Here is a 17126-nt window from a genome sequence, read left to right on the forward strand (position 1 = left end):
CCAGACACCACAGTGCACCCTTACTGGCTCCTGTGTTCATCGTCTACCCCTACAGTGAGGGCTCCAATAAAGCAGTGCCTTTAGTGTCAAGTCCAGGGCTGTAGGCCCAGTGCCTAGAAGAATGCCTGCCATAGTGAAAGTGAAAGTGAAGTCACTCAGTCAAGTCCAACTCTTTGCAACCCCGTGAACTATAGCCTACGACACTCCTTTGTCCATGGGATTTTCCAGACAAGAGTACTGGAGTGGGTTGCCATTTCCTTCTCTAGGGGATCTTCCTGACCCAGGGATCAAACCTGGGTCTCCCACATTGTAGGCAGACGATTTTACCATCTGAGCCACCAGGAAAGTCCCTGACATGGTAGGCACTCAATAAATACTTCCTGAGTTAATGAATCAACAATTAGTGTGTTGGTCTGTTGTCTTTCCTGTTCTGGTAAAAGACCTACTTTCTTTCCCTTTTAGAATTGCCTATTCCCTTCCTGGCAGGGTTGTTTTTTCAGCAGGTCCTGCCTGCTCTATCAGTTCTACCAGAGACCTGGTCCGAGGACTCAGGCTGGTGGGAACTGCATCAAAGTGAGCTTGGCTAGTTAGGGTATACATTTAGGATTTACTCTTGAACATCCCCTACATCATCTATCAGATATAGTATATGTGATTATACACATACACACCAACATGGACACGTGAAAATGCACAGAATGGACAGAATATGAAAAAGAGCGCACCTGTGAAATGGCCCTTGGCTTGGAGACAGTGAGCAGCATGGGCAGACAGAAGCACACTGATGATACAAGCACAGAGGGGAACTGCTTATCATATAAATATGTGCTTGATGGAATTCCACTAACCCCATTCTGGTTCATAGTGACTGGTCTAGGCATAGGCATGTGACCCAAGTAGATTTACTCTGAGCCTGTTTTTTTTTTAACTAATTTTTTTGACAGATAATTGCTTTACAGAATTCTGCTGTTTTCTGTCAAACCTCAACATGAATCAGCCATAGGTATACATATATACCTTTCCTTTTGAAACACCCTCCCTTCTCCCTCCCCATCCCGCCCATCTAGGTTGATACAGAGCCCCTGTTTGAGTTTCCTGAGCCATACAGAAATCCTGTTGGCTATCTATGTTACATATGGTCATGGAAGTTTCCACGTTACTCTTTCCATACTTCTCACCCTCTCCTCCTCTCTCCCCATGTCCATAAGTCTATTCTCTGTCTGAGCCTGTTTTCAGGGGTTGATATGGACTTCAGAAAAGAGGGTCTCTCTCCCCAGACTCTGGACAATAAGTCTGGAGCTGTCAAGGAAACATCTTTGCTCTATAATTATGCCGACAGAGAAAACAAGAGGGCTGAGAATCACAGGGAGACGCACGATGGCCTTGTTTGAACTTGAGGGCACAGCTGAATATGAAACCAGCCTACCTGTAGACTTGGAAGGTCACATGTTGATCAATTTCCTTTTGGTTACGACTCACTAAAATAACCATGCCTGTAGCCAAGCTGACTCAGAGGAGCTCACTAACATGTCACCACTTTTTCTTCTGCTTTACCTGGATAATCAGTCTTAAGGTATCTCACATTTTAGCTGCAAACTGTGTAGCTATTTCAGTTCAGTTCAGTCATTCAGTCGTGTCCAACTCTTTGTGACCCCGTGGGCTGCAACACGCCAGGCTTCCCTGTCCATCACCAACTCCCAGAGCTTGCTCAAACTCATGTTCTTCGAGTTGGTGATGCCATCCAACCATCTCATCCTCTGCCGTCCCCTTCTCCTCTTGCCTTCAATCCTTCCCAGCATCAGGGTCTTTTCCAATGAGTCAGTTCTTTGCAGCAGGTGGCCAAAGTATTGGAGCTTCAGCTTCAGCATTGATCCTTCCAATGAATATTCAGGTTGATTTCCTTTAGGATTGAAGGGTTTGATCTCCCTTGCTGTTCCCTTATTTCTTCTTCACTGAGGGAGGATTTTTCTCTCAATTTTTCATAATGGAAAAGTGTTTAAACTTGGGGTGGTTTAAATAAGAGGTTCAGGGAAAGAAAAGAATTTAAAATTCCCCACTCTCATCTGTCTCACACTCAGGGCCCACCCTCCTACAGGGCAGCATCAGGTTTTTCCACCCAGTCCTGTAACATTAATACTTTAGGGGAAACCCAAGTCCATCTAAGAAATAATGGCCGCTATGGGAATCACAGAACAGGCCTATTTCCCACAGAGGAAGGGGCTGTCTGGAAGGCTGAGGAAAACCAGTGTGGCTCAAAGTTCACCGCTTCCCTGTGTGAGCTTCGCAGCTGTGTTGTTGGGTCACCAGGAGCAGAGAGATCTGCCTGCAAAGATCGAGGAACTCAGCCCAGAGAGAACGTGGCCAAGCGTCTCAGACGGCTCAACTCCCAATTTCCGTATTACCAGTATCTAAAACCAACACTGGGAGAAGGTAAAATAAAGTGTCTTCTTTTGAAGTCAGAGTTGTAATATACTGGTCTACCAGGTAAATATTGACTAAAGGAAAAGAGAGAGGATTATTACATCATGATACAAACCATAATTTTAAATTCAGCCTGTGTGCTATTACTACACATGAACTTTCTGTCCTTAGTCAAAATTGACAAACTGACAAAGAGCTCATTACAGGAGATAAAACATGCGGGGGGCCAACCAAAACAGATTTGAGAGGCTTAAATTTCTCTCGGGATTCCCAGAAGAGTCTCTAAAACCAGCAAAGAGGAGCTCTCTTATTCTCTCCTTTGGACCTTTTTTTATGGAAACCCTAAGTAAATATTTTATTACATATATTTACATAATGTGAACTTGCAGAACTCTTGAGTTTTTGTTCTGTGAAAGAGAAAATATAAATCCAAAAGGTTATGTAGTATATGCTGCCAAAACATCTAGGACCAATTTGATGTTTCAAAAAGTACTGTCTTCCATATAAAAGTATTCCTTAATTTTTTTTTTTTTACATTAGAAACTTTCATCTGCTGGGGCTAAGGTGAGTCCTGAGAGTTTTGAAGAGCTGCAGAAGCAGAGGATGGAAGAGTTCCCAAGGCCATCCCCGTGTGGCTCACTGTGCACTGGGCTCCCAGACTTCCACGACTGCCCCTTTGGATGAACTTGAGTGAACACCAGAGCCGCTCCACCCACTGAAAACGCTAACAGAACATGAGGCAGGGGCTTAAGGACCTTCTCTTCTCCGGCCTCCCAGTCAGTTCAGCCACATCCCAACATGTCCCTGTCAGGCAGCCCGTGACAAACCCTCCAGAGTGGGGCACATCTTGAAGCCACTTGCTCTATTTCTGAGGAGCTCTGGTCGTGAGCAAGGGCTTCCTTACATAGACGCAGGATACACAGAAATGGAGCCACAGGATTATTCCAGCACTGCGCATCTGTAAGAGAATCCCTCTGTTTAAGGTGCCCACAGTCTAATGGGGCTGGCAGACACACTAATGCGGTGACAGTGTGGGTGACCAGGGCTATGGCAGGGGAAGGCTGCAAACACTCATTCTGTGGGAGCGAGTTGAGCTCAAATCTGTTTCTACTTCACTGAGAACATGTGAAAGTGTTTTGTAATCTAGAACAACTACATGAACATAACGTTGACAATGATGATCATAAAAATGATAAGGATACCGGTGACCATTTACTTAATATCTATTTTGTGCCAGGGGCTCCACACACATTCATGTAGCTTTGACAATAGCCATATAAACCGTGTTTCACAGATGAGTCATCTGAGGCTCAGAGAGGTTCCAGGTCACTTGTCCAAGGTTACCTGGCTAGTAACACGATAAACCCTGGATTCAAAACTGGGTCAGATCCAGAGCCTCTGCTCCCTTTTATGACCTCTCCGCCAGCAACTGCTGACGCGGTAACTCCAGGACAAGCCAACACAGCCCACGTTTCCATCTCTGGGTCACAGCTGGAAGTCCCTCCCTGTCTCTTCTCATTGAGCAGAAGCCACATTCTTGGCTCTGGACTCAGCAGTCCCATCAGGGACTTTTTCCGGTGCTGCTCGCAGCCACATCCCTGCTCCCACAGCCACCTCTTTAGCCTCTCATCACAGGGACTGACTACAGAACCACCTCTAAGCCATCAACTCCAGTCCTATTCAATTACAAGTCCCTGAGATCGAACCATTCTTTTCCACACTTCTGGTCTGCAGTCATCTTTAGCAGTGGCAGAGTGACTGTCCTAAGTACCTGAAAAGGTCAAGCCTGTTACAGATGGGAAAGTACCAGGTGTCCCTTACCACGAGTGAGACCAGGGCCCTCCAGATGTGGGTCACCGGCGTTCACCTTTACCCCCTGCACAAACCTTGCAGGCCCCCACACCCCTGAGCATGCAGCCCAGTCCTAGCTTCTAAGGTCTTACTAGCCTGACTCCTGCCAGCATTCTGCCCTTTGGCTTGTTTCTTCCACTCCTCTCTCTGTATGCTGTGCTGTCACTGCGTCACAAAGTAGTAAGCGTGACAAAATCTGTTATCATGTGGGTCTGCCCTGAGCACATTCAACTTTCCTGGCCCTAAGACCTTGAGTACCAGGAACTGTCATGGAACTTCTTAAACTGTTCAAACTCATCACCTCCCTTTCAGGGCGTTCTGTTTCTTTTCCTGATGACCCCCACCAGTCCTGCAGACCCCTGTGTAAAACACACTCCCTCTGCAGGCTTTCCCACTTACCTAGACCAAGTTGCCCCCTCCCAACTTTGGTGTCTCCTACGGCATCTTACACCCTCCCTGCACCCCCCGTCCCCACTGGAAGGAGGTCCTGACTTAGGTATCCCCCTCATCCTCTGTAATCAGCACAAAGAACAAGGAAAAGATAGAGTGCATGGCTGGTACATGAGGTGGCGCTAGCGGTAAAGACTCTGCCTGCCATTTCAGGAGACGCAAGAGACGTGGGTTTGATCCCTGGGTCAGGAAGAGAAGGTCGGGAAGAGACATGGAGAAGGAAATGGCAAGTCACTCTAGTATTCTTGCTGGGAGAACCCCATGGACAGAGAAGCCTGGTGGGCTACAGTCCATGGGGCTGCAAAAGAGTCAGACATGATTGAGCACACATGCAAGAAAATAAAAACACAGGGCAGATTTGCTGCCACTCTGGGTGGAAAGGGACTGTAAACCCTGCCTGGTCTAACTGTGCAGAGTCCTCCCCACACCAGGTCTTCCCAGAGTGTGTCCAACCTTTCACATGCACATCCGACGTGCCTGAGAAACCGCTACTTGCGAGTGCAGCCCACTCCACCCTCAGACAGCAATGACGATGTAAACAAATCTCCCCCACAGAGCCAAAACACACCTGCCCACCTGGTGGCCCAGTTCCACCCCCCACGGGGCTGCAGCATCTCCTCCAGGGACAGCACTCTGCCTTCAATAATGAGTGAAGTGGCTGATCTCTTCAAGTGGGGGTGGCGGGGGAAGTGGGGAGGGGCTCTCCGCGGGGGACAGCAGCAGCTCGGAATGTTTACCCCATGAGTTCGCAGCCCCTGGGTCTTCTCTCAGTGAAACAGCCACGTGGCTTGGCTTCAAGTCACTTCAGAATCCTTAGTACCCTCCTCCCAGACATGCTCCTAATAACCACCTTCATTCACTCAATTAGCCACTTAACACATACTTATTAGGCTCCTACTATATGACAGGTATGTTTTTTTCCTAGGCACTGGAGACATACAAGTAAACAAGACTGGTGAGGTTCCTTCTCTTGTGGACCTTACACTCTCGAAGGGGAGAGAAAGACAATAAGCAAACAAATAAATGCTAAGATTGCTTACCATAGCAAAAACAACTTGGAAGAAAATAAAACAGAGTAAGTGATGAGAACGCCTGGGATCTACCTCGGATTTGGTTTGGAAAGGTGTCTCTGAGGAAACAGACTGAGATTTGTGTATATAAAAGGAAGTCATGTATTGACAGAGTGGAGAGCACCCCAGGGAGGAAAATAACCAGAGCAAAGGTTTGGGGGTGTGGGGGGTGGCTGGCTGCATCTAAGAAACAGAAAGAAGATAGGAAAGGAGGGAACTGAAAGCCAGGAGGCTAGAGAGGAGGCCCAATGAGAGATGCCCCGATGGGCCAGGATGAAGCGTTTAGATTATATTTCACGTGTAACTGGAAACCACCAGGGAGTTTTAAGCAGAGAAGTGACACGAGTTGAAAATATCACGTTTACTTCCTCGCATTGTCAGTGCCTTCATCCTCGTACCATGTTCTACTGATGCACCCAGGGTCAGACCGGACTGAAAACAGTGGGCCTGAAGGAGATCATGATCTCTCAGGAACAACACTGACAGGCAAACAAAGTTAAGCAATCCTTCGGTGACACGTGCGATAAACAGAGGCAGATGAAAAGGAGCACAGCTCAGTGGACACAGTGACAGATGCTGCAGGTATCGGGCTTCCTGTCCCGCAGACTGGTTTCCATCTGGTCCATGTGATGGGAACACACTGCACTGGATAGGGTCACTCTCTTGACCTTGTGGTTGGTTTTCCCAAACACGTGTCTTAAGAGAGTGAAAAAAAAAAGTGTTCTGGAAGCTCAGAAATGGTAATCCAACCAAGAGGATGGAGAGAAAGGGACTTTCTGCCATCCAGACATTCCCAGCTGAGAGGGGCCTCCCTTAGGGCAGTAACCCAGTCGGAATGCAGGCCCTGACCTTAGTGAAGTCGCTCAGTTGTGTCAAACTCTTTGCAACCCCATGGACTGTAGCCCACCAGGCTCCTCTGTCCATGGAATTTTCCAGGCAAGAGTACTGGAGTGGATTGCCAGTTCCTTCTCCAGGGGATCTTCCCAACTCAGGGATCAAACCTGGATCTCCTGCACTGCAGGCAGACGCTTTACCATCTGAGCCACCAGGAAAGCCACCAGGGAAGCCAAACTAAACTAAGACCTTAGTTTGGTCCCACTAAATTTCAGAGACCAACTCCCTTTCCTAGGGACAACTGGGCTTGGATCACCGTGTAGTCACACAACCAACTCCATCTTTTCGTTGGGCTAAGCAAATTCCCTCTGACTCTGGTGGAAACACTGATTAGGCTGCCAGGTAAGAGGGACAAGTCAAAGTCTGACGTCTTCCAGTTCTGTGTGGTATTTGGTTATGTAATCAAATGCAAAAGTTGACCACTGGTACAGCAGGCCATGGCAGAAGTCCATGGCCATGACGTGGTGATGGTTTGAGAATATTTCAAAAGCTTAAAAGGAGGCAACACAAAAAATTCTAGGACTAGTAAATCTGAATGCAATGTAAGGTCCCCGTGCATGAGAAGGGGGTTGTACAAGATAATTTCTTAGGTTCTCCTGAAGGCTAGGATTTGAAGAGTCTGGGACTGTCTTTCCTGTATTTTCTTTTGGCCATCCAGCAAAGGGTTAATGAGAAGCATTAGCTGCAAACACCGTAACTGGTGAGCTCACCTTCTGGAAGGAAGCAGCCTACAGAACCTTTTCCCTTCATTATTACAAAGAGCTCTATCAATCTGCAAGTGTTCACTAAACTGCCCACACAGCAATTTTTGTCATGTTCAATCTAATTCTCAGGAATCTAAGTTTTAAATTTATACGAACGGCATGGAAGAGGAACACCCAGGTAGTAAATTCCACTTTTCCCCTTCCAAATGATTTGAGCGATGGCCTCCTTCATTAACAGGGAAGAGAATGAGGAGTTGAACACGGGAGGCTGGCACACCCAAAGTCTGGGAACTTCCAGGCATTTCAGGAGTGGGGAGAGCCCAGGTCAGACCTGGGACAGAAAGTACAGGCTCATGAGAAGCTCGGAGTGCAGGAGGGCAGGGACTTGGTCCTTCCTCACTTCCAGATGAGAGTGAAGTCAGAAGGGCCGAGAAGGACCCTTAAAGGCAATTAAGAGGTTCGCAGGTCCGTGTAAGGGCTGGGAGTGGGGGTGGGGTGGGTGGGGTGTGAGTGGGGTGGACTGGCCATGGTTTCAGGGTTGCCGGGGCTGGGAGAGGGGAACAAGGGGTTTCATTATACTATTCTGTCTGCTTTTGTGCATATTCAACATTTTCTATCCAAAAATTAAAAAAAAAAAACTGGAGAAGTTGTAGCCAAGGAAAGAAAAAAAAAGTTTAAAAACGAAAAGTTCAGTTAAGTAAAACTAGCTACAAGTTTTCAAAGAAAGGCCAGCCAACTGAGGCAGGAGAGGGTTACCGCTCATGAGGAACAGAATTAAAAACGCCCACAGTGACGACCTCTGCAGCCTAAGGATACAGGGACTGTTCCTTCCTACATCATACACATTTGTCATGTTTCCAACTTCCAAAGGCTGGAAAGGGAATAAAGATGAAAAGTCTGAAAAAAAAAACACATGCAAACCAGCTTAAAAATGTCTGGAAAGAAATATATCAAGATGGTAAGAGTCGTTTTCTCTGAGGGGCAGGACCCTGACTTCTCTTTCTGCTAATACCTGAATTTTAAATTTTATGTAAGTGGGTTACTTATTTTCAGTTCTTTTTTTTTTTTTTTTTTAAATACACACTAACAAAATGCTGGGTCCCTCCTCAGCAGCCACCCCCCATTCCTGACTCCTCACCACGCAGCAAGAGGAAAGCGCCACTGGCCATCCCAGGGAGCAGGCAGGAAGAGCCAGCGGCAGCTCACGAGCCTCCTGTCCTGGAGGAGAGTGGACCTCCGCACTCTGCAGGCAAGCTCTCGGAAGGTGTGCTCAGTAAATGAAGCAGCAGGAGTTGGGCCTATCCCACCCCTGCGGAACAGGAAACAACCGTTCCCATGCCTGAACGGTGACTTCCCAGGCTTCTGTCAGCGCTTTGGAGGTTTGGTGGGTGCGGCCCGCTTGAGGAGCCTATTTCTCTTGCCTGCAAGAGCATAAGGAGGCTTGCAGGAGTCCAGCAGACTGGTTTCCCAAAGATACAAGTCTGAAAACCAAATTTCAGCATGTTTGCACACTCACTTATGGATTTTTCTATTTTAAAAAGCCTCGCTATTAACAAAACATAATCACTAGTGTCTCAAAATACAAATTTAAAGAGATGAACAATCTTCAACAAGTTTAAAATATAAACATCCATGTGTATTTAAATGACTATTTACAAAATGTTAACTGTTATCAACAACTGCTTAATCCAGGGATTTCCCTGGTGTTCCAATGACTAAGGTTCCACACTCCCAAGGCAGGGTGCCTGGGTTCAATCTCTGGTGGGGGAAATAGAGCCCTGCAAATTAACAGTTCACAGGCCGCAACTAAATATCCTGCGTGCTATAACTAGAAGACCAAAGATCCTGTGTGCTGCAACTAAGACCCAACTCAGCCAAACAAATTTTTAAGAAGACAACTGCTTACTTCAATCCCAACCATCCTTTCAGTTAAAAGTAAAGCGCCTTTCATGAAAGTGAAAGTTGATCAGTCATGTCCGACTCTTTGGGACCCCACAGACTATACAGTCCATGGAATTCTCCAGGCCAGAATACTGGAGTGGGTAGCCTTTCCCTTCTCCAGGGAATCTTCCCAGCCCAGGAATCGAATAGGGGTCTCCTGCATTGCAGGCAGATTCTTTACCTACTGAGCTATCAAGGCTAGCCCAAAGCACCTTTCATAGTCACCTTTAATTCTGAGATATAAAAAGCTTGCAAAATCTTTTTAATATATCCTGCTGACAAAACCCTTTCGTGGCTTTTCTCTCATTCTGGAGAACTCTTTTGGGGTTCATGATTTTTTTTCACCATAGCCAATCAGCTCCTTTGAGATCTGATTACTCAGTTTTATGAATTAATACTTGCATTAAGGAGAAATGGTTTTCTAATTCCCCTAAGCTTCACAGAAGTTATCCAAAAATCGTATCTGTAATTTATGCACATTGACAATATGAATCCACAATACTGGTTCTCCCATAACAACAGTGTGTCAATTGCCTGCTTGTTAGAGCACCTCATTTGTATTAATTCAGTCGATGCTCCCAATGCTGTGAGACAGATTTCTTTATATAACGATAAGGACACTGGACCAAGGTAGGTCAGACTCCTGAAACTAAGCTCTTAACCTGTACTTTATGGGATTCACCCCTTAGTGTGAGGTATTTGACTAACTTTTTCAACTCCTATGGGCTACAACCACTCTCAATGTAACGTTTAAAAGGGGTTATAGATTGACTTCACAGAACATACATTTTTAAGATGACTAAGTAAAAGATAGTATCACTTTCAACATGACTAAATGTGACTCCTTTATGAGAACAATACATATTCACTGAAACAAAAACCCTGTCATGCAGTCCTGTGACCAATAGTCACTTTCTATTTTTGAACTACCCATATATCAACTGTGGGCTTTTCAACTCAAAGTGGTAAAGAATCCACCTGTCAATGCAGGAGATTCAAGAGATATGGGTCCGGAAGATTCCCTGGAGTAAGAAATGGCACCCCCCACTCCAGTATTCCTGCCTGGAAAATTTCATGGGCTGAGGAGCCTGGTGGGATATGTCAATTGTGGTTATAACTCAGTTTTCATATAAAACATTCTGAATAGCTAAATCTTCTAGATAATTGAATGACAAACTTTTAATAATCAATTGTTTATAGTTCTCATATTTCTGGATGGAACCTCTATAAATGTATTATATACTTCCTTTTCTTAATAGCAGAATGTAATTCAATATTAATAACTTAGGGTCACTAAAATGAACATTTATTTTGCATTTTGCAATAGATGCTGGTGTGGTACAACAGGGCAAACGTGTCCTGGCCTCAGGACACACTCTTAAATTTACTTGTCACCCCCATCACTAAAATGGAGTAAAGACTCTTCAGATGTAAAACCTCCTGGTCAACTATAACAACAGTTATCACTGATTAGACTTGGCAAACAGAAAATACTCAAATAATTCTCAGATAAATGAATCATCTTCATAAAAGTTTTATGGAATAGATACTATTAATATTCATATTTTACACATGAAAACATTCAGGCTCAGAGAGGTACGATGATTTGCCCAATGCCACACAGCAAACATCAGAGCTAGGATTAGAGCAATGTTGGACTCTAGGATCAGTGTTCTTAACCATCATGCCACAGGTCTACATGGGACAGCCTTTTCCTAAGGGGTTTAATCATTCCACAGTTATTGGTATCCCTTGGCTTTTGGTTTCATAGCAGCTTGAGATTTCATTCACATACAATTCCCTCAAAGTGTTCAATGGTTTTTAGTATATTCAGAGTTGTGCAACCATTACCATAGTCAATTTTAGAACATTTCAACAACCCAAAAAGAAACTCCATACCTGTTTTCAGTCACTCGTTGCTTCTTCCCAACATTCCTAACCACAAGCAACCACTAATTGACTTTCTGTCTGTGTAGATGTGTCTATTCTGGACATCTCACTTAACTGGAATCTTATGATATGTGCACAGTCTTTTATGATTGTCTTTCATCTAGCATAATGGTTTCCAGGTTCATTCATGTTGTAGCCTGCATCAGTACTTCATTTCCATGGCTGAATAATATTCTGTCATGTGGATACACCACATTTATTTAACTATTCACTGGTTCCTAGACATTCAGGCTGTTTCCACTTTGGGGGCACTCCTTTACTCTTTAAAATAAACTTTTATTGAGGCATAAAATACATAAAGTATACACACCTTAAGTACACATCTCAGTGAATTTCTATAAAAGAGACACAATTAGGTAATCACCCTTCCCCCTAGAGTACGTCAAGGCTGTATATTGTCACCCTGCTTATTTAACTTATATGCAGAGTACATCATGAGAAACGCTGGGCTGGAGGAAGCACAAGCTGGAATCAAGAGTGCTGGGAGAAATATCAATAACCTCAAATATGCAGATAACACCATCCTTATGGCAAAAAGTAAAGAACTAAAGAATCTCTTAATGAAAGTGAAAGAGGAGAGTGAAAAAGTTGGCTTAAAGCTCAACATTCAGAAAATGAAGATCATGGCATCTGGTCCCATCACTTCATGGCAAATAGGTGGGGAAACAGTGTCAGACTTTATTTCTCTGGGCTCCAAAATCACTGCAGATGGTGACTGCACCCATGAAATTAAAAGACGCTTACTCCTTGGGAGGAAAGTTATGACCAACCTAGACAGCATATTGAAAAGCAGAGACATTACTTTGTCAACAAAGGTCCGTCTAGTCAAGGCTATGGTTTTTCCAGTGGTCATGTATGGATGTGAGAGTTGAACTATAAAGAAAGCTGAGTGCAGAAGAATTCATGCTTTTGAACTGTGGTGTTAGAGAAGACTCTTGAGAGTCACTTGGACTGCAAGGAGATCCAAGCAGTCCATCCTAAAGGAGATAAGTCCTGGGTGTTCATTGGAAGGACTGATGTTGAAGCTGAAACTCCAATACTTTGGCCACCTGATGCGAAGAGCTGACTCATTTGAAAAGACCCTGATGCTGGGAAAGATTGAGGGCAGGAGGAGAAGGGGATGACAGAGGATGAGATGGTTGGATGGCATCACCGAATCAATGGACATGGGTTTGGGTAGACTCCGGGAGCTGGTGACGGACAGGGAGGCCTGGCGTGCTGCGATTCATGGAGTCGCAAAGAGTCGGACACGACTGAGCGACTGAACTGAACTGAACTTCCCCCTAGTTCAAAAAATAGAACATAACCAGAATTCCAGAAGCTTCTCCTGGCCCTCCTCAGTCTCCATACCCACCAAAGATAACTGCTTTTCTGATCTTTATAATCTATAACCATAGGTCATTTCTGTCTGTCTTTGTACTTTATATAAATGGATTTGTACAGTATGTATTCTGTGTGTATGTGTGTATCTGGCTTCTTCTGCTCAATGTGCTTTTGAGATCTATCCATGTTGTGTCTGAATTTACTCTATGTCACTGCTATGCAGTATTCCATAGTACAATTTATCCATTTTATTGTTGATAGAGACTTAGGTTGTTTTTAGTTTTTGCTATTATAAATAATGTTGCTATAAGCATTCTTCTATACATCACATGTATTCCTTCCTGTGGGTATTTAAGAAGGAAACTGCTGGATCATGGAGGATATATCTATCCAGATCTATTACATACTGTACAACAGTTTTTCAAAGTACTTGTACCTAACTTTTTCCCTGCTCAGCGTTGTTGTTGTTTAGTCGCTAAGTCGTATCCAATGTTCCACAACCCCATGGACTGCAACCCACCAGGCTCCTCTGTCCTTCACTATCTCCTGGGATTTGCTCAAATTCATGTCCATTGAGTCAGTGATGCCATCTAACCATCTCATCTTCTGCTGTCCTCTTCTCCTTCTGCCTCCAATCTTTCCCAGCATCAGGGTCTTTTCCAACGAGTTGGGTCTTTTCCATAAGTCCACTCCGCATCAGGTGGCCAAAGTATTGGGGCTTCAGCATCAGTCCTTCTAATGAATATTCAGGGTTGATTTCCTTTAGGATTGACTGCTTTGATATCCTTGCACTCTAAGGGACTCTTAAGAGTCTTCTCTAACACCACAATTTGAAAACATCAATTCTCCAATGCTCAGCCTTCTTTATGGTCCATCTCTCAGGTCTGTACATGACTACTGGAAAAAACATAGCTTTGACTATATGGACCTTTGTCAGCAAAGTAACATCTCTGCTTTTTAATTGACTCTAGGTCTGTCATAGCTTTCCTTTCAAGGGGCAAGTGTCTTTTAATTTCATGGCCACAGTTACAATCCGCAGTGATTTTGGAGCCCAAGAAAATAAAATCGGCCACCATTTCCACTTTTTCCCCCTTCTATTTGCTACTAAGTGATGGAACCAGATATCATGATCTTAGTTTTCTGAATGTTGAGCTCTAAGTCAGCTTTTTCAGTGTATAAGAGTTCTAACGTATCCATTAGATCCATGGATCCATCCATATTCCCATTATATTTGGTATTGTCAGCTCTAAAATTTGTCAACTATTCTTGTAGGAACATAGTATATCTTATTGTGGTTTTAATTTCCATTTCCCCTGTGGACTAATGATATTAAGCATTTTTTCATATGTTTTTGGCCATTGGCTAGCTTCTTTTATAAAGTGTCTAACTCTACATATTCTCAATAAGAATCTTTTGCTAGATACACATGCGCAAACATATACATACACACACACAAATATATGTAAAACAAACATTTTCTCCACTGTGACTTTCCTTTTCATTATCTTAATGATGTCTTTTGACAAACAGTTCTTAAATTTAATGAAATCTAATTTACCACTCTTTTTCTTTGAAGTTAATGCTTTTTGTATTTCATATAAACCTTTGCTAAGGTCATGAGGTTATATTTCTATGTAATGTTCTAGAGAAGAGCTGACACTTCCAGAAGCATTAATGTTTTACCTTTCATGCTATGAGCCACATGAAATGGATTTTTATGTATGGCACGAAGTCGGAGTCCAAGTTCATTTTTTCCCACAGGGACAGTCAACTGATCCAGGTAGTGATGGACCCACCCTTTCCTCACTTTTTGTTTGGACCTTTGCTACAAACCAGGTGATCATATACACATGGGTCTGAGTCTGGATTCTCTATTCTGTTCCCACCTTGACTTCTGAACAGCAACTGAGTATTTATTATTTCAGCACACGCTTACTAAAATTCTGCGTCAATTTTAATCTTTCCATTGTTATACTAATAAGAGTTTTCAGTGAGCACTTACTTTTTCTCTGACACAGTTCTAAGTACCAAGGATGATCTCATCTAATCTTCCAATTGGAAGGCAATTTCCAATTGGGCATTATTATCCCTGATTTACAGGCCTAGAGAGGTTAATGCTCACCTCTAGAATATGAACTGTGCTCTTCTTATTTTGTGGCCACACTATCTACCTTTGTGCAAAAGCAACAGTAACCTATGCAACTCTAGGCATTTATTGCTAAAACCTTTAAAGCTAGGTTGTGTTTTTGCAACAACAGGCACAAATGGAGTTCTGCTCCTTTAGCTGTTCATATACTCAGTATTTTGGAACTGCAGGACACTTGAGAAACTGTCCAGTCCAAACACATATATAGTTGGGGAAAGAGACTTCCAGAGAGATTGCAGATATGCCCCAACCTATGTGATGTTGTAGAGGCAACAATGAGACAAGATAACCCAGCTCTGCTCCTATTTCAGTGCTCTTTCTGGGACCACAACTGCCTCTCATCAGGCAGTCAAGTGTGCTGGATCACGGAGGCTTCTTAGCTGGCCTCCAGGTTTACCCTGGTGCCAGGTCCTTGAGGATGCCTGAGTGGTGGGTGCCAGATTATCTTGGCTTTAATGAGCAAGGAAACTGGAACCAATCAGCAGGGCTGGAAGCAGATGAACAGGCCACAGTCCAAATTTGGTTTAACAAGGTGCACTGAGACATCCATGAAAAAAGAGAATTTCCAAAGCCCAGACCCCACAGGAATCAGGCGAGCAAGATTTGAATGGAACATAGGAATAAGACTTAGAGGGGTGGAGCTGCCACTCCACTTAATCTTTCCACTTCGATTCTGTGTCCTCAAAACAGGAACTCATTGGCAAACATCCCAGAAGCCCACTTCCATGCCAGAGGCTTTGCATGACTATTCAGTTACTTGGACTTTTTGAGTCAAGGTACAATTCAATAAAAAAATGACCATTCAACATGGACAGTTAAAACTGTTCACTTACCAATGCCCTAGATGAATGGAGAAGACACTCATTTTCTTATGAGCTGATGGTTCTACAGAAATTTTCCATTTCTCTTCCCAGGTTCATTATCAAGAACCATACTATGAAAATAGGATTTGTCTGTGATCGAGTACTTGGGTTGCCTGGTATTTGCCTGAGGTCAGAATGACCTCTGACATAAGTGACTCTAAGAGGAATAATCAGTGTTTCAAAACCAAGATTAGAAATTATTTCACATAGAAGAGGAGTGTAGGAGGAATAGTGTTTGAAGTGCTGAGCATCATAAAGATGTCAGGGACAAAACCCAGAAATGGATCCAAGTAGAAAATGGCCTTGAAGTACAATTTTTCTCTTCCAAAATCTGTGTTAGAACACCATTTTTGATTAAGTGTTGCTGAGTCCTAACCACTGGACTACCAGGGAATTCCCATAAATCTTACTTTTAAGCCACATGTGGTATATATTTCCAATGGCTAATAAATTAAATTTTCCTAATTAAGTGTGAGCTGCCTCTTAACAGTAGAGTAATCAGTAGTGAGGAAGGACATCCCTTAGAAACATACTTCAGGGTTCAGCTTGTTGAAGTGAATGAAACAGGGAGAAGCATACGTGACCAATGGGCTAAGAGAATTAGGAGAGGCTGAATCTAAGGGCTTAAATTAAGGTATCTTGCCAGAGATGAAGTCAAATTCCAAAAGGCTAGAGAAGGCCTGACACACTGTTTAGACATTATCTTTTCTGATGAACTGATCCTTCTAATTATCATTTAGATACTCTCCTTACAATTAGTAATGTTTTCTATCTTAAGAGCTATTTGTCAGACATTATAAAAAAAATATACTAGCTTTCTTTTGCTTAGTATCTTATTGGTAAAGCTTTCCTCATCTTTTTACATTTAATCTTTTCATCGTCATGTTTTAAGCATGTAGCTGTGAACAGCATATAGCTAGATTTATCCAGTCTAACAATCTTTGCTTTTTAACTGCAGTTAAATTTGATGTGCTCATTAATTTTTTGGTACTTTAATATGTGCTTTTATATTTCCTGCACTCTCTACTACTTTGCAAGTTATTTACTGTATTTATATTATTTAAAAGATATCTGAAACATTTATGGAACAGGAAGACTATAAATACAAATATGATATAAAATATAAAATAACACAGAAACTGAATATTTAAAATCATATGTTTATGTGCTTCCAAGTCTCTTACAAAGTTAACAATAACATGGCAAATTTTTTTCAAACAGTAATGACTTCTCAGAAAAGACCTTAATTTGACAATTAATAGTAACTTTGCTGCTGCTGCTGCTGCTGCTGCTAAGTAGCTGCAGCCTTGACTAACTCTGTGCGACCCCACAGACAGCAGCCCACCAGGCTTCACCGTCCCTGGGATTCTCCAGGCAAGAACAGTAACTCTAATACTATAAAATTGAAAATGAGATCTAATAGCAATGCTTGATATTTTCTTTATACTTTTTAAGCTTTCCATTTTGGCAGGGCCAAAAGTGGAAACAGGAACTTCTATTATTCAAGTAAATG

The 17126-nt window shown here is 43.2% G+C and overlaps 1 protein-coding gene across 3 annotated transcripts in view; it reads right to left on the bottom strand.

Moving 5' to 3' along the window:
* The window catches only part of DIS3L2 (DIS3 like 3'-5' exoribonuclease 2), a 364225-nt gene that overhangs the window by 124187 nt on the left and 222912 nt on the right, over window positions 1-17126 (bottom strand). The gene's annotated exons all lie outside the window — the stretch shown is intronic.

Source organism: Muntiacus reevesi, chromosome 3, assembly GCF_963930625.1.
Source record: "Muntiacus reevesi chromosome 3, mMunRee1.1, whole genome shotgun sequence".
Taxonomy (NCBI): Eukaryota; Metazoa; Chordata; class Mammalia; order Artiodactyla; family Cervidae; genus Muntiacus; species Muntiacus reevesi.